This window comes from Callithrix jacchus, chromosome 7, assembly GCF_049354715.1.
Source record: "Callithrix jacchus isolate 240 chromosome 7, calJac240_pri, whole genome shotgun sequence".
Classification (NCBI taxonomy): Eukaryota; Metazoa; Chordata; class Mammalia; order Primates; family Cebidae; genus Callithrix; species Callithrix jacchus.
The window spans coordinates 33596959-33617978 of NC_133508.1; the positions used below are offsets into that span (position 1 = coordinate 33596959).

The window sequence follows — 21020 nt, forward strand, 5'->3', positions numbered from 1 at the left end:
AGAATTAATATATATTCGTTATAGAAATTTGGAAAATTCAGAAAAGCATAAATCAAAAGTACAATAATTAATAAACCCATCATCTACAAGAGAACCACGGTTAACTTTCTGAAGCTTATTCTTCCAGGATTCCATGTGGTTCCTCTACATATGTAAATTATGAAACTGGGATCACAGTGTTTACTATTTTTAATCTTTTCAAACGTAACTTATTAGCTCTGTCATACCCGCCCTTAAATATTCTCGAAGAACATTATTTCTAATGGCTGCAATGTGTTCCACCATATGGATGTTCTAGTATTCTGTAATTTAACCAATTTCCTTTGTTGGGCATTTTGGTTATTTTCAATTTTCTACTGTTATAAATAAGGCTTCAGTGAACATCTTAGTCCATAAATCTTTGCACCCATTTTAATTATTTCCATATGAAAAATTCTTAGAAATGGAATTGCACAAAGACTAAAAAGCAAGACTATTTTGAAGATGAAAAATGGTATGCAGGCCAGAATCCAACTTTATCTACTTGAGGAGATTAAAAACCAGACAATGATCAGTTGGCTCCAAATCAGAACCTTTTGAACTTCTGACTTTCAGTTTACAGACCTGTCCTCTGCCCAGTCTAGGAGAAGATCATTCTCTGTTAAGAGTCGATGCCTTGTGAAGAACAGAGACTTGGGCCAGGCGTAGTGGCTCACTCCTGTAATCTCAGCACTTTGGGAGGCCAAGGTGGGCGGATCACCTGAGGTCAGGAGTTCAAGATCAGCCTGAGCAACATGGCGAAACTCCATCTCTACTAAAAATACAAAACTTAGCTGGGTGTGGTGGCACATGTCTGTAGTCCCAACTACTTGGGAGGCTGAGGCACGAGATTTGCTTGAACCCAGGAGGAAGAGGCTGTAGTGAGCTGAGATCACGCCACTACACTCCAGCCTGGGCAAAAGAGTGAGATTCCGTCTCAGAAAAAAAAAAAAAAAAGAACAGTCCACTTAACACCCATGTGTCCTGAGCTAATATATTAAGCCATACTATCTACAAATATGAAATTGAAAGTAAGACGATAATACAGCGAATGCTCACTACCCAAAATTTGTTCTTCCCTTCTTCCATATAGGAAGGCACTGTACCTAGTAAATTTATGACAAAGCTCGTTTCCCTTGCAGCTAGATGCGGCCTTCTGAATTCTGAATTAGAACTTAATCATAAGATGTCAGGAAAAGTTGTTACGGAACTTCTGGAAAGACTTAGAAGCAGGGATAGCTGGAGAAAACCCCTTTTGACCTCCCTCCTGGCATGGTTTGGATCTGTGTTTCCCCCAAATCTCATGTCAAACTGGAATCCCCAGTGTTGGGAAGGGGGCCTGTGGGAGGTGACTGGATCATGGGGAGGGTTTCTCATGAATGCTTTAGCACCGACCCCTTCGGTGCTGCCCTCACAATTAGTGGGTGCGTTCTCCTGAGATCTGGTCATTTGAAAGTCTGTGGCACCTTCTCCCTCACTGCCTCTTGCTCCTGCTTTCTCCCACTTTGCCTTCCATCATGAGTAAAAGTTTCGTCAGGACTCCCCAGAGGCAGGTGCTACCATGCTTCCTGTACAGCCTGCAGAACCATGAGATTTAAACCTCTTTTCTTATTTATTTATTTATTTTTGAGACGGAGTTTTGCTCAGGCTAGAGTGCAATGGCGCGATCTTGGCTCACCGCAACCTCTGCCTCCTGGGTTCAGGCAATTCTTCTGCCTCAGCCTCCTCAATAAATGGGATTACAGGCACACGCCACCATGCCCAGCTAATTTTTTGTATTTTTTAGTAGAGACAGGGTTTCACCATGTTGACCAGGATGATCTCGATCTCTTGACGTCGTGATCCACCCGCCTCCGCCTCCCAACGTGCTGGGATTACAGGCTTGAGCCACCGCGCCCGGCCTAAACCTCTTTTTTTATACATCACCCAGGCTCAGGTATTTATTTACAGCAATGTGAGAATGGCTTAATATATCTCTTTCCTGATGCTTGGAATGCAGATGTGATGGCTGGAGCTCCAGCAGTCATCTTGGGGTCTTGAAATAAAACCATACTCTGAAAATATTGGTAAAGAAAAGCTAATGCCTGGGACCCTTGTGATAGCATGGAACTGTCACATCTGCCTGAGATTGACTCAGTCACACAGCTGTGACTGACAGAATAAACCCTGTGCAGTAAAACTAGCATTGTTTTGAGTTTTCTCTTATAGGTAGTCAAGCTTAATCCTAACTGATGAGGATACACATGCATACATTACATACATATGTAGACATTTTGAGGATGAAACAATCTATTAATATGCCTGGCACATAGCAGGTTAGTAGTACAGGTTTTATGTGATTGTATTCTTTTTTATTACCAGAACGTGCCAAACTTCTGCTGATTCTCTCTTTTCCTGCAATATGAAGCCACAAAGGACCTTCTTCTCTGAAGTCCAGTGGAGGATTTCTTCCTGGTAATCTCAGCAGTTTACATTCTGACATAAATTCCTCCTTCTCTCACTACGTTCTGCTTCCCACCTTGAAACCTGGGTTTTCGATGATTTCCTAAGATTTCTGAACTCACACACCCCTCTTAGGGACATCAAAAGCAAATCTTATTTTTTTTCATTAATGAACTTAAAAATTTACTACTCATATTTATCATCAATATATAATCATTAATCACACATTACTCCAGATAGCTATTGCATATTCAGACATATTTGTGCCTGAAATTCTAATTTACAGTTTGGATTACCTCAGTGACCCAGATCTGGAAGATTTCCTGGACTTCAGTGAAAAAAAAAAAATTTATTGTCAATTTGGAAATAAGAAAAATACCTAATTGCTCCTTCTGAAGTAATACGGACATGTCAACCTCAGCTGTATCTCTGCACTACTTTATCTTAGTGGACTGAGAATATGTAACCAGGGCAGATTCAAATTCTTGAATGTTGAAATTAAATTAATGTAACAGGTCACAAAATAATTAGACTCAATTTGATCAGTTGTTAAATAAAAAGCAAAGCTATTGTTAGAATTCAAAAAGTGCCTTCAACTTTGTTTGCAAATATGCATGCAATTAGAAATGAGACTAAATTACATTTAACAGTAAAAAATTGGAAACAATTTAAATGGGGCAGAGGGTTCACATATTATGTTGCAAACAAGTATATCATTATCAGTTATAAAAGCAATGTTTATTAAATAGAGAATAACAAGGAAAACGTGTGTTATTTTATTATTCTTATTTTTATTTTTTGGAGACGAAGTTTCACTTTTGTCTCGCAAGCAGGAGTACAGTGGCATGATTCTGGCTCACTGCAACCTCCACCTCCCAAGTTGAAGCAATTCTCCTGCCATAGCCTCCCGAGTTGCTGGGATTACACGCACCTACCACCATGCCTGGCCAATTTCTGTATTTTTAGTAGAGACGGGGTTTTACTGTGTTGGCCAGGCTGGTCTCAAACTCCTGACCTCAAATGAACCGTCTGTCTTGGCCTCCCAAAGTGCTGGGTTTACAGGTGTGAGCCACCATGCCAGGCCAAGGAAAACATTTGTAATATTAGGAGAAGAAATTAAACAGACTGTATAAACAACGTGACTACTCTGTCCTTTCTAGGCTGTGTATCTGCTAATTTTTCAGTGATTTCCACACATTTGTGGAGCATTTTGGCATCCGAGTGAACACATTTCTCTCCACCCTACTTCTACTCAGCTTACTGTATGGGATAATTGTCCTAAAGCAAGATGCATCTGCTAACGTGGTCTGGTTACGGGAATTTCAATGATATGCTTGTGTACATAGCAACCTGCTCCTAGAATCACCCTGGTTCTTACTAATCAGAATTTTTTTTGTCTTATAAACCTTAAAATCCAGTATCACATTTGCTAACTGAATTATTCTTATAATTCTTCTACATTATTACATCCCATACACCATTCTTTAAACTTATTTCTCCCTCCAGACCCTTCATCACTTCCTTTCACCCCCAACCAATTTCCTTCCATCCTGGTGCTTTCACCCCAACCAATCCCCTTCCATCCTCGTGCTTTCACCCCTAACCAATCCCCTTCCATCTCATATTTTCACCCCTAACCAATCCCCTTCAACCCTCGTGCTTTCACCCCTAACCAGTCTCCTTCCATCCTAGTGCTTTCACCCCTAACCAATCCCCATTCATCCTCGTGCTTTCACCCCTATCCAATTCCCTTCCATCCTCATGTCTTTAACCCCAACCAATCCCCTTCCATCCTCGCGCTTTCACCCCTATCCAATTCCCTTCCATCCTCATGTCTTTAACCCCAACCAATCCCCTTCCACCCTCGTGCTTTCACCCCTATCCAATTCCCTTCCATCCTCATGTCTTTAACCCCAACCAATCCCCTTCCATCCTCGTGCTTTCACCCCTATCCAATTCCCTTCCATCCTCATGTCTTTAACCCCAACCAATCCCCTTCCATCCTCGTGCTTTCACCCCTATCCAATTCCCTTCCATCCTCATGTCTTTAACCCCAACCAATCCCCTTCCATCCTCGTGCTTTCACCCCTATCCAATTCCCTTCCATCCTCATGTCTTTAACCCCAACCAATCCCCTTCCATCCTCGTGCTTTCACCCCTATCCAATTCCCTTCCATCCTCATGTCTTTAACCCCAACCAATCCCATTCCATCCTCATATTTTCACCCCTAACCAATCCCCTTCCATCCTAGTGTTTTCACACCTAACCATTCCCCTTCCATCCTCGTGCTTTCACCGCTAACCAATCCCCTTCCATTCTCACATTTTCACTCCTAACCAATCCCCTTCCATCCTCATGTATTTACCCCTAACCAATCCTGTTCCATCTCATGTTTTTAACCCCAACCAATTCCTTTCCGTCCTCATATTTTCACCCCTAACCAATCCTCGTGCTTTCACCCCTAACCTATCCCCATTCATCCTTGTGCTTTCACCCCACCCAATCCCTTTCCATCCTCATGCTTTCACCCCTAACCAATCACCTTCCATCCTCGTGCTTTCACCCCTAACCAATCACCTTCCATCCTCGTGCTTTCACCCCTAACCAATCCCCTTCCATCCTCACGTTTTTACCCCTAACCAATCCCGTTCCATCCTCATGTTTTTAACCCCAATTCCTTTCCGCCCTCATATTTTCACCCCTAACCAATCCTCGTGCTTTCACCCCTAACCTATCCCCATTCATCCTTGTGCTTTCACCCCACCCAATCCCTTTCCATCCTCATGCTTTCACCCCTAACCAATCACCTTCCATCCTCGTGCTTTCACCCCTAACCAATCCCCTTCCATCCTCATGTCTTTAACACCAACCAATCCCCTTCCATCCTCATATTTTCACCCCTAACCAATCCCCTTTCATCCTAGTGTTTTCACACCTAACCATTCCCCTTTCATTCTCATATTTTCACCCCTAACCAATCCCCCTCCATCCTTGTGCTTTCATCCCTAACCAATCCCCTTCTGTCTTCATGTTTTTAACCCCAACCAATTCCTTTCCATCCTCATATTTTCACCCCTAACCAATCCCCTTCCATCCTCGTGTTTTCACCCCTAACCAATCCCCATCCATTTTCATGTTTTCACCCCTAACCATTCCCCTTCCATCCTCGTGTTTTCACCCCTACCCAATCCCCTTTCATCTTTGTGCTTTCTCCCCTAACCAATCCTCTTCCATCCTCGTGTTTTCGCCCCTAACCAATCCCCTTCCATTTTCGTGTTTTCACCCATAACCAATTCCCTTCCATCCTCATGTTCTCCCTCTTCAAGAAGTACGCCCTGCGCTCTCCATGCTCCTTTGGTTTTCTCTCAACCTTCTTCCCTCCTGCTCTGGGAAACATCACCCTTGGACTTACCCAAACGCCAGCATTCTCTGATTCTCCTTTTGGGCTGCTGAAGAGATGGACCCAGCCACACACTGGTATCAAGTCATGGTTTCCAACCTCAGCTGAGCCCAGTGCTCCCTGCTCACATTCTGAGATGTTTCAATTCCTAATTATTTCAGAAAAAAAAAAAAAAAACCCACCCTTCTCTTTATCCATATTCTCCTCCCCACTTCCTTACTTCCTTCTTCTGTCTCAAAGTCATCCCTTATTTTTGAGGCCATCGTGTCCCACTCCCTGGGATGCTCCTCTGTAGCTTCAGTACTTTTTGTCAGCATCAGAACTACTCTCATCTCAAAAAGGGTGTGTTTGCCTTGTGTCCATTCCAGCTGCCAGCCTTTCCTTTTCCTTTCTGAGCCAAGCTACCTAAAATCATCACCAACTTGTGGTTCCAGCTTTTAAACTCTTCATTCATCAATGTCTCAAGGCTGACCTTTCTCCCCAAAACTGCTTTCCAAGATTACCAAGTAACCACTGTGTTGCACTACTCAGTGGAAAAACTTCAGTCTTCATTGTATTGACTATTCTGTAGATGTGGAGCTACTTTCTTTTGTTGGGTTGGGGTTTTTGTTTTTGTTTTGGGAAACAGCTTTATTAAGAGATACAATTTACATACCATAAATTAACCCGTTTAAAGTGCCCAATTCCATGTTTGTTTTAGTATATTCAGTTATGCAATCACCACCACGGTCAATTTTTAGAATATTTTCATCACTCCCAAAAAAAGCCCAAACCCTTTAGCATTCACCCTCATTCCCTTCATACCCCTCCTCAGCCCTAAGCAATTATGAATCTACTTTCTGTCTATACAGTTTTACCTATTCATGCATGTTTCATATAAATGGAATAATAAATCATACAATGTGTGTGTTTTCTGTGACTACTTTTTACTTAGCACAATGTTTTCAAGGTTCATCCATATTGTGCTAAGGCTCATTACTTCATTCTTTTTCATAGCCAAATAACATTCTGTTGTATGAATATGCCACATTTTATTTATCCAGTTTATCAGTTAATGGACATTTGGGTTCTTTCTACATTTTGGCTATTATGAATAATGCTGCTGTGAACATTTGTCACAGAGATTTTTCTGTGGGCATGTTTCATTTTATATTGAGTATACACCTAGTAGTGGAATTGCTGGGTCACACGGTAACTCTATATTCAAACTTTTAAAGAACTGCCAGACTATTTTGCAAAGGGATTGCACCATTACATGTTCTGACCAGCAGCTTATGTGGCTTCTAATTTCTCACATCCTCATCAACACTTCCCATTATCTATCTTTTTTTATTATAGCCATCCACATAAGAATAGCGTGACATCTCATCCTGGTTTTAATTTTCAATGTCCTGATGGTTAATGATGTTGAACAACTTTTTAAATCTTTTTGAATTGGTTTATGAGATCCTTTATGTATTTTTTATGTAAATTTATTGACAAATAAATAATTTGCAAATTTTTTCCTCCTATTCTATGGATTCTAGTTTCACTGTCTTAATACTGTCCTTTTAAGAATAAAAATGTTTGATTTTGATTAAGTCCAATTTATCTATTTTCCCTTTTGTCATTTGTGCTTTGGTGTTATATCTAAAAAACACCATCTAATCAGAGGTTATGAAGATTATTGCCTACTTTTTCTTATGAGAGTGTTGTAATTAGAAAACTACAGTTTTATTTCTAGTTATAACACTCTCATCAGTGTTACAGTTATAAAACAATAATATTTTCATAAGAAAAAGTAGGGGAAAATTTTTATGACTTCATTGGTCTTACATTTAAGGAAATAATCCACTATGAGCTAAATTTCCTATATGGTGTGAGGTAAGGGTTGACCTTAATATTCTTGAAAATTGAAACTGTTTTCTTGGCCTTTAGGACTAGATTTTTTAAGTTTTCGCCCTGTCTCACTTTACAGCCATTTAGTTTCTATAAAAAGTGCTTCTTTCTTCTCCAATGTAATTATAGGTTCAACTTTAATTCCTTTATTTAATTGTAAGATTGACAACAGAAGCTTCCTTGTTTAACTTTGTCTTCACCAAATCTTCTGTGGGTATGATAGATATTTGTATTAAAAACAAAACTGTCATCAGAACAAAGGCCTGAAGGTAAAATAAAGAAAGTGTATGTGTGTGTATATATACATTATACATACACACAGATATATTGATATAAGTCTTGCCTTTTCTCTATTTCTCATGCTTTCTGTAATAAAAACACTTGGAAATATAATAATCGTATGTTTCTAAATAATTAAAAGAGTGTAATTGGACTGTTTGTAACACAAAGGATAAATGCTTGAGAGGATGGATACCCCATTCTCCATGTGCTTATTTCACATTGCATGACTGTATCCAAACATCTCATGAACCCCATAAATATATGCACCTACTATATACCCACAAAATACATAAAAGATACATTTTTTAAAAATTGAAAAAAAAGGTACTTGGAAACAATAAGAAAAACACCTGCATTTAAGGAACAGAGGGAAAAAAGCTAAAAATGTAACAAGAAGCATAAATTACTACATTAACCACTCCACTGGATTGTGAGACTAAATCAAATCATGTAACGAAAGCTCCTTTTAGTAGAAGCACTACACAAATATAAGGTAAGCCTCTAAACAAATCCCAGATATTGATGCCCTTGCGATCATCTGCTAAATTCCTTTAGAGCAGGCCCATTTTATATATCCCCAGCACAATGTCTGACACGTAGCACATCTTCATTCTTTTGTCTATTCAACCAATGTGTCTGAAGGGGCTGCCATGTGCCAAAAACCATGAAATGTGCTGGAGAATTCAGAAGTCAGAAGAACATGGTTCTTGACATCATGCCTTATTATGCAGTTGAAATAGGGAATAAATATTTACTGAGAAACATTAAATCTGCTTGTGTTCTTGACATGTTACCTTTTTAGAAATGCAATTATAATGACAATATTATATATTTCCAACAATTTTTTAGAAAGCTGTGGAAAAAATATTAAGGAAGTATTAGCAAAATGAAAACCTATTCAGCATTTACAGAGTGCCTGCTCCAGACGAAACGCTGTCCTAGAATCTCTGAGGAATGAGGAGATGAGTAAGACCTGGCTCCCGCCCTATGAAAGTGCAAAGGCTCATGGAAAGGATGGGTAGACAGACATCTACACAGATAACTCTAATCCAAAGCAAGCTATGGAAAATGGTACAATGAAGGTTTAAACAAAATGTGGAGAGAGTTCAGGGGCAGGCAGGAGTCTGAGAAGAGCATCGTGTTATCCTAGGGAGGTTTCTGCTTATGTCTGTCTAGCAACTTAGACACAGACAGCTTTACAAGCAGATTCGTGTCTGTGTTCCCATGAAACATTTCCACCTCCCTGCCCACACAGATAGAATGATAGTGGCTCTAAGAGTGATCAGGGAATGCTGGGCTCCTGTGAATATCTAGGACACGGCCCAGGTATGGAGTTTTTCACTTCTTCTGAAATATATGGGATCAGCACCATAGGGCAAGAAGGGAACCTGGAGGCCATCTATTCCAACCTCCCACTTGGTATATTACTGTTTATTTGAGCCTACGTCCATGTTTGCAAAAGAATATCCTTTAGCCTTCACCCTCCAGCAGACTATTGGATTTTTGGAGTTACCCACTCTTAAAGAAAAAGAAAGAAGAAGTGAACATTCAATTAAATGTAATTCAAACAATCTGTTTTATCAAAGCAAGTTGACCATAAATCAGAAAAAAAAAGTGGGGTTTAAATCACATAAATGAGACAGGAACTTGGCAATGCCCATCCTGGCAAGCTGTCATGACAGGTCTACACAAGGTCAATATGGTCATTCATTTCCTGAAATGACTTAATTCTGCTGTCTGTAACCACACAGTCCTTTGTCTTCTCATATAGGAGCATGTCACTTCAAAGTAAAATTGATAGGTGGCAATCCAAGTTTAACAGGCAAGTGAATTGCTACTATGCCATAGGACTTGATTCTTTTACGGAGGAACATTTATTAAACACTCTAAAACAGGATTCTGTTTATGGATTTTTAAAAAATCCTTTACACTCTCTTTTCTGTTACATAATAATTGCATAGCACTAAATGCTTTTCTACCAAAAAAAAAAAATTCACACTATGGTCAGCAGACAATGTTGGTGCTAAGGCAAGTTCCAAAATTTTTATTGGTAGATGTCTTTCTCCTGCCAAGCCAGATTGCGAGAGATCAATTTTAACTTCCTTTCAAATTACAGTAATTAATAACAGATTTTCTTTCCTGTTACTGACCCAGGCATAAATGCAGGCTTGAAAAATAGCCAGAAAAGACCTACATGATGCTCTAAAAGAAAGTTTTCTCTATGGCATCGGTGCAAGCTTTATTCCAGATTTCTGGCAAAGCTCTTCTCAGTTGCCTTTCTCCAGCAAAGTGGGCCTACGCACACTGGGTAAAATAAACTCAGAGAATGTTCAGCAATCTGCTGGCGGAGGTGCTTGCTAAGTGAGCATCTCATCTCTCCGTAAGCTGAAGTGTGATCATTTCTCTGTTCACCTCATTTGCATGATCTAATGAAAAATGTACAACCTTGGATTATATCTGAAGCTATGAATTTATTAGATCTTTACAACAAGAAGCCAGGGTCATGGTTAGCTTCATGCATATGTGTGTGCATGTATATATATATATATATATATGTTTTATATATATATATATATATGTTTTGTTTTGTTTTTCCCAAGACAGGGTCTCACTCTATCACCCAGACTGGAGTGCAGTGGCACAGTCATAGCTCAATGAATGAAACCTCAAGTTCCCGTGCTGAAGGAATCCGTCCCTCCCTTAGCCTATGTAGCTAAGAACACAGGCACACACCACCATGCCTGACCAGTTTTTTAAAAATTATTATTATTATTATTTTGTAGAGACGAGGTCTCCCTATGTTGCCCAGGCTGATCTTGAACTCCTGGCCTCAAGTGATCCTCCCACTTTCGCCTCCCAAAGCACTGGGATTACAGATGAGCCACCACCCCTGGGCCTCACTACATGCATATTAAATCAAACAGTATGGCATAGGCATTATTTGAAGATGTTGCTGAAATGCTTTATCTCTCTATAAAAGCCAAGCATTTCTTCGATAAACATTTCACAAACTCTAAGAAGGCAAGGTAAGAAGCTTATAGTTTGTAGAAAGAGATAAACTTGAGGTAGAACAACAGGCTGGATATGTTCTAAGAAAAATGGATGGACCCTCGGGAGAGAAGTTGATTCTGTCTTGGGCCAGAGGATGCACTCCGTCTATTTCACGTAAAAAGTTGGGAGGAGAATCAAACCAGGTGATTCTACAAATATCATGCCTTCTTTACTCCAACTTGAAAGCTCTCAAGTGATGATATCTTTAGCAGAGATACAAATACATTTTTATTTCCCTAAACCTGAAAGTGTTTTTGGAATAAGTCAGGAAATGATGGCACTGAAAACTTTGTCTTCCAAATAAAAATTGCTATTTTATGCAGGTGCGACTGCATCAGCTGGACTTCCTTACTGTCTGCACGATGCTCACCTTTCTAAGTTAGATGCTGCAGGTGAGCTGATGATACGCTCCCTCCTTTCTTTTGAAGATGAAAATGACAGCTGTACCTAACACAAGGCTTTGCCATCTGTATCCATTAGGCAAGCCAATTTAATTTTTAGGATAATAGGACTTTCCAAGCCTTCAAAGCTAAAGGCAAAGGAAAAAAATACAGGACATCTTAGGCTTACTCAGACTCTGGAAGTGATTTTTCTCTCTTCTGTATATTACTGAGATAATGGAAACTATCAATACCACTGTATTCACTCCATAAGATCCTGTTCTGTAATTGTATTTGAATACCTATTACAACAAAGGGATAATAAAAGGTAAAGTGGGATGATGTGTCAGTGTTGGAGCTTAAGAGAACATACACGTCGGTGCAGATGGGGTTCTGTGTGGAGCGCTTGTGAATGTCAGAACACATCAGGGGCATCAGAAGGAGTCAGCCATTTCAACATGTTGCAAATCTGGGACGTCATTCTGTGTTTCCTATAGAAAGGCACAAGCAGAATCAATCAAATTGGGTTTTAATTAGAACACGAGTCAATCAGGAGACTAAATTCCAAGGCTAATTCTAGCACTGTCCAAAAACCAAAACAATAACAAAAAAAGAGCTCAATTAGACATTGTCTTCTCGTTCCCAGCTCAGATGGAAGCATCTGCCTAATTAGAAAGAGACATCATTCATCCAACACAAATTAGGAGGCTCTTCCATGAAGGTTGCATGCAAAATTATGTGAGGATGGGTAAGAATTCCTATAACTCCCAAGAACATGTTTACAGAATTACACAGCCTTTGATGAAATTCTCATTGCATCCTGCTCTCAGGGATGCATGAAGGGAGTTATCCTTATCTTTAAATGAACAAATGCCAAGAATATCCTACCCAATAGCCTCTCTCAGCAGAGCAAGAAAAACGTGTAAGACTTTTTTTTGACTGAATGCACATTTAGCTTCCCCTTTTCTGTGCTGATTATATTTTCCAAACTCATTTCTATTGAATTGGCCTAGCTGAAAATTTAATTGGCTTCATCTAAGACAAAAATAGGTTTCTAACAGTTGTACTGATTTTTTTTAATGCAAAATAGAAAAACAAAATAATGCAAGGGCATTATCTATTCAGGGATGCCAATCTCACCCCGCATTCCTATGTGAGTGATTCCATCCACACCCCAGATCCGTCATCTTAAGATGCCCAGAATATTCTTATACTTGTGACCATAGAAAGCAACTTATCACTTGATTGAGAGAGAGTAAAAATTAACCATATTACAACTCTGCATTTTAATATAGAGAAAGTAAATCCATTCAGTCACACAATTAGTGAGAGTTCCTCACCAAAGAACGTCTATTAAGAATCCGCCTGTACATATGTCTCTGTAGAGTACAAAACAAAGCTCACCTGTTTCTGAGGAAACTGAAATGTCAGTGCCTGAAAATAATATACTGTGCAAAGATCATATTTTGTTCATGTGGAATTCAGTTTTCATGTGCAGAGTAAATTTTTAATGAAATATTTTTCTTCTCTCTACCTAAATATTATTCCCAGAATATTCTTCAGAGACAAAAAGACATATAATCTTCAAACTCAATTTTTTCTCCAATTCAGGTCGCACTCAGATTGAGATCTTGGGGTTTTATATATTAATAAACCAACTGTGTATGTCGTATTGCCTGTGGTTACCTGTGACAGGTTGGCTTCTTCACTAGGAAAGATTTTACCTGATTTTGAAGCAAGTCAGGGAGTCAGTGTGAAACACAGCTCCAAACTAGAGAAAGGCCTGCCAGGAATGTCATGGAGATGACTTGAAAGTGTTAAGATGGTCCATCCATGAAAATTTCTTCCATCCCTTTCTCAATCTCCTGCAGAGAATGCAGCCTCAAGCCCTTGACGTACTGAGAGGGAAAAATGGTCTCTCGCCAATATTTCTGTGGCAGACTACTGTAAGGCAACAAGAAATCACCTGCTTGTGGCCGGGCGCGGTGGCTCAAGCTTGTAATCCCAGCACTTTGGGAGGCCGAGGAGGGTGGATCACGAGGTCAACTGATCGAGACCATCCTGGTCAACATGGTGAAACCCCGTCTCTACTAAAAATTACAAAAATAATTAGCTGGGCACGGTGGCGCATGCCTGTAATCCCAGCTACTCAGGAGGCTGAGGCAGGAGAATTGCCTGAACCCAGCGGGCGGAGGTTGCGGTGAGCCGAGATCGCGCCATTGCACTCCAGCCTGGGTAACGAGCGAAACTCCATCTCAAAAAAACAGAAATCACCTGCTTGTGTAGGAATTCACAGCAAAGAATTCAGTATACACCAGATTATCCATGTGCACTGGAAAAAAGAGGTGGACAAAAATGTACATCCCTTTGTTCCTGGTCTCTAAACCCCTTTATTGCTCCAAATACATCTGCTTTCTTGACCTCTAAAACGTGCCTTAAGTACTCATTCCCACTTTGGTTTATACCAACCTTTCCATCCAACTATCTTTGCCTCTTCCAAAAGATGCCTCAAAAGATTCCTCACCTCTTTGATTGCCAAGATTTCCAGTGTTCACTCCTTTGATAGAAATACTCTAAGACATGTGTTCTCTCAGTTCTTTGTTCTGTTGAATACATTCATGCATCCACACAGAACTGCACAGGGTTGAGGTGTCGACGAAGTCCATGGGAGCTAACTCCCAAGAGCAGCTCACCGCTGGCCTCCACTCCCACTCAGTAGCACAGCTCTCATGCTGTGCTTTGCCTGGGAACAGCCATCGGTAGGACAAACAGAGGCGTCCCACAGGCAGTCCAGCCAGGGCTCAGGTTTGTGCCATGTGTAGCTCTGGCCAAACAGGGTCAGTGGTAAATTGCTAACCGAAGTGGCTTTCTTGGGATTCAAACCGGGCATATAGACAGTGGTCAGTTTGCATCCACAGTAGAATAGAACAAAACAAGGAGATACATGATGACAAAGAGACTGCATTGATCTAAAGAGGGCAGAGATTCATCAGATCCTTGTTCTATCTCCAAGTCCAAGGCTCCAAGTCTAGTCGGCATCTATCTTGAGTGAGTATGTTGGTTAAAACATAAAATGCCTAAATAAATACTAAACCATCCATTTTCTCTCCAGATTTACCTCTTCTCTACTCCCCCCAACACCCAAGAATCCCAACACCATTGTTCATGACTCTAGAATCTTCTGCCTCCCTCTACCCCTGTTCCTTCGGCAAATGCATCTCCCCTACTCAACCACAGAGGTCGTTAGAGACAGCTAAGCCAATAGTCCTGTACCATCTGTTGAATGCAGAAGAAATGTTCTAAAGACACTTTAGTTAAAAAGCATTGGCTACTATGTAAGAACAGTTTGAAGAAAGTTGTCTGAAATGTAGAGGGGAAGGAAATTTTTGGAGACTATTTCCAGGAAGGCAGCAGACCAGAACAAGGGAACATGTGTTCGCATCACCAGTTTCAGAAAGCAGTTTAAGCAAATGACCAAGACTAGGGGTAAGAACCAACAATTAAAATATGGTTCAAAACTGTCTTTGAAGGCCTGTGGGAAATGGGAACAGGAATCCAAGTAGCCTTTTTGGAATTGTGATGTGTAAGTGAAGATGGCTTTAAATGATGACAATTTTCACCTTGCTGAGTGTAATTAACAGATTTTTTTTTCTTTGTCCGGGAAACTTTATTTTTCTGTTTATTCCTGGTTCCTGACATCTGATTAAGAGCAATGAAATCAACCCATCTTAGATCATGGTAAGTAGCATTTAGCATTATGCTAGTCTGCAATTTGGGATGAGGGCTATCTTTACCACGCCCATGACAGAAATGCAACTTGCTTTGCTGTACCATTGCAATAATTAACTCAAAAGGAAAATGAAACTTGTGTTTTATAGTAAAATAAACGCCTTTTAAGATTTTTAAGCCAAAAGGACTAATTCCCAAAAACCATTTAATTTTATTTCAACTCTGAAAAATCATCCCATCATCACCCCATTTCCTCCTTGTCGCTGGAAGATGATACTTTTATCTAAAGCCACAGTAGGCACTTTGATTCCTCAACCCAAGTCCTTACACCCTGTGTTTCAGCCAGCACACAGTCTGCACACCATGCTCTGAGGGTGTTTCTCCATCACTTTCCCGGCCACGGTATATCTCATCGTCAGCGAAATTCCTGGTACCAGGAAGATCCCACAGATTAATATTTCATTCTTTCATTCTCTAAAGAATGCAAATATTTGAATTAAAGGGAACCACAGAAAGTGGATTTGGCATTAAAATCACCATGAAGAAGAAAAACTTCTCCTGCTATTTACTTTGTGGTAGAAAATGTTCCTCAAAAATCAAACAACAGAAACTTCTTGATGAAGCATGAACTAAAAATAGATATCATTGGCTCTACTCTAGTTTTCTAATAATCTCTAATTTCTCAGGACAAAATTAATTTGTGTGTGTGTGTGTACATCTATAGATTTCAAAAAGCACCTACAGAAAAACAGATCCATAAAAAACATGAAGCCAAATAATACTAGACACAAAATAATTGGAAATACTGGACTAGATAATGTGCACAACATTTTCCTTTACTTTTTAAATCAAATGCTATTCTAGCCACATAATACCCAGTTCTCGGCCAGGCGCAGTGCCTCACGCCTGTAATTCCAGCACTTTTGGAGGCTGAGGCAGGCGGATCACAAGGTCAAGAGCTAGAGACCATCCAGGTCAACATGGTGAAACCCCATCTCTACTAAAAATACAAAAATTAGCTTGGCATGGTGGCGTGCACCTGTAGTCCCAACTACTTGGGAAGCTGAGGCAGGAGAATTGCTTGAACCCAGGAGCAGAGGTTGCAGTGAGCTGAGATTGTGCCACTGCACTCCAGACTGGTGCCTGGAGACAGAGCAAGACTCGGTCTCAAAAAAAAAATACCCCATTCTTGTCTTTCTCCATTTCTCACACAACCACCCCACGCTTAGCAAAGTACAGAGCCAATATGAACTAATGCAAAACCAGATACAGATCATTCATCCCGGGTCTCTTTGAAGATGTCCAAAAGCACAGGACTGGAGGGAAGGTGCCTGGCCAAGAGGGACAGGTCCTCTCAGGCTCGGACATCAGGCCACAGCAGGTGGCCCTGCTGCTTTCCTGGCCACTTGACAATCCCTCTGAAATAGAGTTATCCTGGAGAGTGACAGATTACCATACCTGGAGGCTACCGCCCAGCGCTGCCGGGGCCAGAACCGTGCAAAGGGAAGGAAAGCCACAGCACCTAATCCATGACCCCGAGACAGCAATTCAGGGAAACAGAGCTGCCAGATTTCAATTGGGTCAATATTTGGTCTTTGTTTTCAAAATTGCCCTTGGGCTTCAACTATTTTCCTTCTGTGTGGGCTTTGGAGGAATACGAAGCATGTCTATTTCCTGCAAACAGGCTTAAAATGAGAGGCAGTTTCCGACCATCTCAGTTAATGTCAGTTGAATAAATATTTCTCTGGTAAGAAATTTCTGTCTTCCCATTTGTACCATGAGTTGTGTTCTTCACTTTAGGATGTCATCTCTTCTAAGGAATACGGTATTTGTTCTTAGTCCTAGTTACCATTCGGAAACAGAAGATATTAATAAGAGAATGCTGTCCTCAGAACTCATGTTTCTGAGTTTCTTAAGTATGAAATATTCTGATGTCTGATACATTGTAATGATGATTTATAAGGAGGTCAGAATCTGGCCCCTCGTTACAGTTAATGAGATGGGAGAGTTACCCAGCACCCCCTCACAGGGTGTGCAACAGGGGTTCAGCTCTCTGTTCACTGCTGAGAGCTTGAACCCCTTGTGGGAAAGGGACAGAAGCCATGGTGAACACTTTGGGCTCCACCGTTACAGTAGTGTCTAGGGGTGGCTGCCTGCAGCCCCAGTGTTACAATGCTGTTTTAGCTCTTTCAACCACAGATGACTTACCTGTTAACCAGCTCGGTGCCCCCTCTGCCTTTCCACAAATGCAGAGGGCCAGTGTGACAGCTTTCTGTATCCCGAGATTTTGTCCAGCATCCCATAAGAATTGGGTCACACAGAGACTTGAGGGATGAATACAGGGTTTAACTGAGTGGTGGAGGTGGCTCTCAGTGGGATGGAAGGGGAACTGGAAGGGAGGATGGAGTGGGAAGATGGTCTTCCCCTAGATTTTGGCTGTCCAGTGGTCAAACTCCTCTCTGACTAACCCCCGTCAAACTACTCTTTGCATTCAGGAGTTTCTTCTCTTCTCTCTTTCTTTGCCATACTCTTCATCTGCTTGTCTCCTCATCTCTCATCAGCTTCTGGAGCCTGGGGATCCGGGTGTATATGAGTACAGGATGGGTGCATGGCAGCCAAAAGGCAACTTTTGGGGTGTGAAAACAGGAATGCCTGTCCCATTTAGGGCTGTGGGCCTCCAGGCTTGAGGGTCGGGCCTTCGCCAGGGGACCAGCTTCTTCCACCCAGTTTTTCCATGTCTCCTCTCCATATCAGTAACATGTGCAAAATGTGGTGACTTTATCAGCTGTTTTCATCACAGATGAACAGTGGTCCTTCCTCCCTGGTCTGGTTATCTGGCAATTGACTTATGAACACTCCCAGCATTAACATCCTGCCTCAACATACAAGACAAATAAGCCTATCTCTTCCAGTTCTCACGACAAAAATGTCCGTGTCTAAAAATGCTTCCAAAATACTCACATAAAGAATCTTCCCACCTAGACCCTATTATGTTAAAAAACAAAACATAAAATCTTCACATTGAACGTTTACCTGGGCTTAGCTATGTGAATCACTGAGGCATGGCGTCACATTTTTCATACAACTTGGGAAGGGCCTAAGTGACACAAAGACAAATTGTTAGTGTTGTTTAGAAGAAAAAAGTATTATGGTACCTAAATATTTAGGGCATAAATACTTTACAAAATGGTCCTTTGTAACCTGATTTCTGTCCTAATTTTACCAGGTAACCTTGGTTCACTAAGTACAAGACAGAGTAGCCCCCTACTTTCTTCCAGCTCAATGGGGACACAGGTCTAGAGACAAGTATTTTGTGATTTTCAAGTCTTACACATTTTGGCAAATAGATCACTGGAAAAAAACCAATTTATGCCATTTTGCAAAAAAAAACTATCAGGCTTTCTAACTATCAATTGCCAGATAACCAGACCAGAGAGGAAGGACCACCGGGAGAGCTGTTCTTCTGTGATGAAAACAGCTGATAAAATCACCGACTTTTGCACGTTACTGATATGGAGAGGAGACAGAAAAATACCGGGTGTAAGAGGCCAGTTCCCCGGCAAAGGCCCCACCCTCAATCCTGGAGGCCCACAGCCCTAACTAAATGGGGACAGGCATTCCTGTTTTCACAACCAAAAGTTGCCTTTGGCCTCCCAAGCCCCCATCCTGTACTCATATAAACCCTGATCCCCAGGCTCCAGAAGCTGATTGATTTGTGGTTTTATAGACATGTATTGTATGACAAAATAATACTATCTTTTTTCTTCTTGATTTTTAATAGATCCACATTTTTAAACCCTTGGGATTTGATCATATATTGGGTTTTTGAGAATTAGAGTATCAGATTATTTGTTTTATAAATATGAAGGACCTACCACCTTACACCTTACCACTAATCACTAAGTGAGAATAAAGAAGATAATGCTATAGTTTTGGCATAGCGGGGTTTCCATACTGCAAATGGCTCATGACTAACCCTTCACTTTCCCGAGGTCCAGTTGGCTAAGCTGCAGTCCTATTAGGAAGGGAAATTCAGGGGAAAAAAAGAATGTGGGCACTGCCAAGGAGAGTATTTGCCCATCTACTATTTTATATACTGGGCCTGAAATAAAAAAGAGAAGAAGAGAGGGGAAAAAAGACAAATCAACACCTTTGAATGAAATGAGCCACTTTCAATATGTCAAACATAAAGCATTTTGTTCACACCTTTCCTTATGACAGGCTTCTTTCAAAGGCAAGGCATATTTTTACACCAGCAATTCTTCTAAGATCAGCAAATGCTGAGTTTAAAAAAAATCTGCAAGGTGCCTAATTCACATATGGACATTTAAGGAGGGGATGGCGCTGGTTAGACCCAGAAGATACTCAGCATTTTCTAAATGCGTATCAGTTCATCACTTTCCTCAGGAGGAAAGGCAAAAGCTGGCTTGCATTTTCCCTCGCTGTAAACATCGGTGTCTTCATTTTCTGATCATAAAATAATAATGATTTATAATAGCAGCCCCTCCTGGTCTAGCATCTATTGGCTAGAATCATGTTACTAATGGAATTTGAGCTATTTTCACTTATTATTCATGGTAATACTCAGGTTCGGCTTTGAACAAAATTGTTAAATAGGCAAAACTGAACTTTGGTGCCTCACTTCTCAGTACATTACCCCTCGTGGGGAAATGTAGACCAAGACCCCTACTTACTGGGGTGTTTATAGCTAATACAGCACAAGATTCAGTATTAACTCTTCCAGGGGTACTTGCACATTAACAAGGGATTCTTAACATCCCAGGAAAAGAAATATGATTCTCTGATTTTGAGATGGCTGGTCCTGATGGCCATCTAGAGTGGCGTGGGGGCCACAGGAGCTCTGGGCAGCATGTGGTGCTCAACCAACTCTGCCAACATGAAAGCTGACTCTTGTAAGATCAGCAAAGTACTAAATGTTAAGCATAAATATATCTATTAGTTATAAGTATATATTAAAGTAAGCATCTCAATTTAACATAGAACAGCACTTCGCAATCTATGATGTAGAATTTCTGTTCCCTGTGCTTTTTCAAAATACAGAAAGCAAGACAAGATACATTTTGATTTTTAAGTAAACTTCCATGAACTAAGGGAAAGAAGAAACCGCAGACTATAGGTGAACTCATGGGTCTTCATCTCTCCATCCATCTCTACTTCATCTACAGATAGATTTCTTTCTTTTATTTTTCTGAGACAGAGTCTCACTCTGTTGCCCAGGTTGAATACAGTGACATGATCTCAGCTCACTGCAACCTCCACCTCATGGGTTCAAGCGTTTCTCCTGCCTCAGCTTCCTGAGTAGCTGGGATTACAGGTGTGTGCTACCACACCCAGCTAATTTTTTTATTTCTAATAGTGATGGGGTTTCACCATGTTGGTCAGGCTGGTCTTGAACCCCTGACCTCTTGATCTGCCTGTCCCGGCCTCCCAAATTTTTTCATTTTCTTTTCTTTTCTTTTTGAGACAGTGTCTCGTTCTATTACCCAGGCTGGAGTACTCTGGTGCTGTCCTGGCTCACTGCAGCCTTGATCTCCCAGGCTCAGGCAATCCTCCCACTGCAGCCTCCTGAGTAGCTAGGACTACAGGTGCATGCCACCATGCCAGGGTAATTTTGTTTTTTAAAAAATATTTTGTAGAGAAGGACTCTCACTATGTTGCCCAGGCTTGTCTTAAACTCCTGGGCTCAAGCAGTCCTCCCATCTTAGCCTCTCAAAGTGCTGGGATTACAGGTGTAAGCCGCCATGCCTGGCCTATAGATACCGTATTCATGAGAAAGAACAACAGAATTTCCATGGACCCTGTTGCCATAGCAACACTC

At 40.9% G+C, this 21020-nt stretch overlaps 1 long non-coding RNA gene across 3 annotated transcripts; it reads right to left on the reverse strand.

Annotated features, from left to right (window-relative positions):
- Window positions 1–11774: 11774 nt before the first annotated feature.
- Window positions 11775–20981, reverse strand: LOC118143203 (uncharacterized). 3 transcript variants are annotated; one of them, XR_004727444.3, is made up of 5 exons: window positions 20686–20981; window positions 19158–19283; window positions 18215–18278; window positions 17390–17505; window positions 11775–11943 (listed from the first exon to the last, which is right to left on the reverse strand). It is a non-coding gene; the product is annotated as an uncharacterized LOC118143203 (long non-coding RNA). The 3 variants fall into 3 exon arrangements; XR_004727445.3 differs by lacking the exon at window positions 17390–17505; XR_008473239.2 differs by lacking the exons at window positions 17390–17505; window positions 19158–19283.
- Between the last annotated feature and the right edge of the window lie 39 nt (window positions 20982–21020).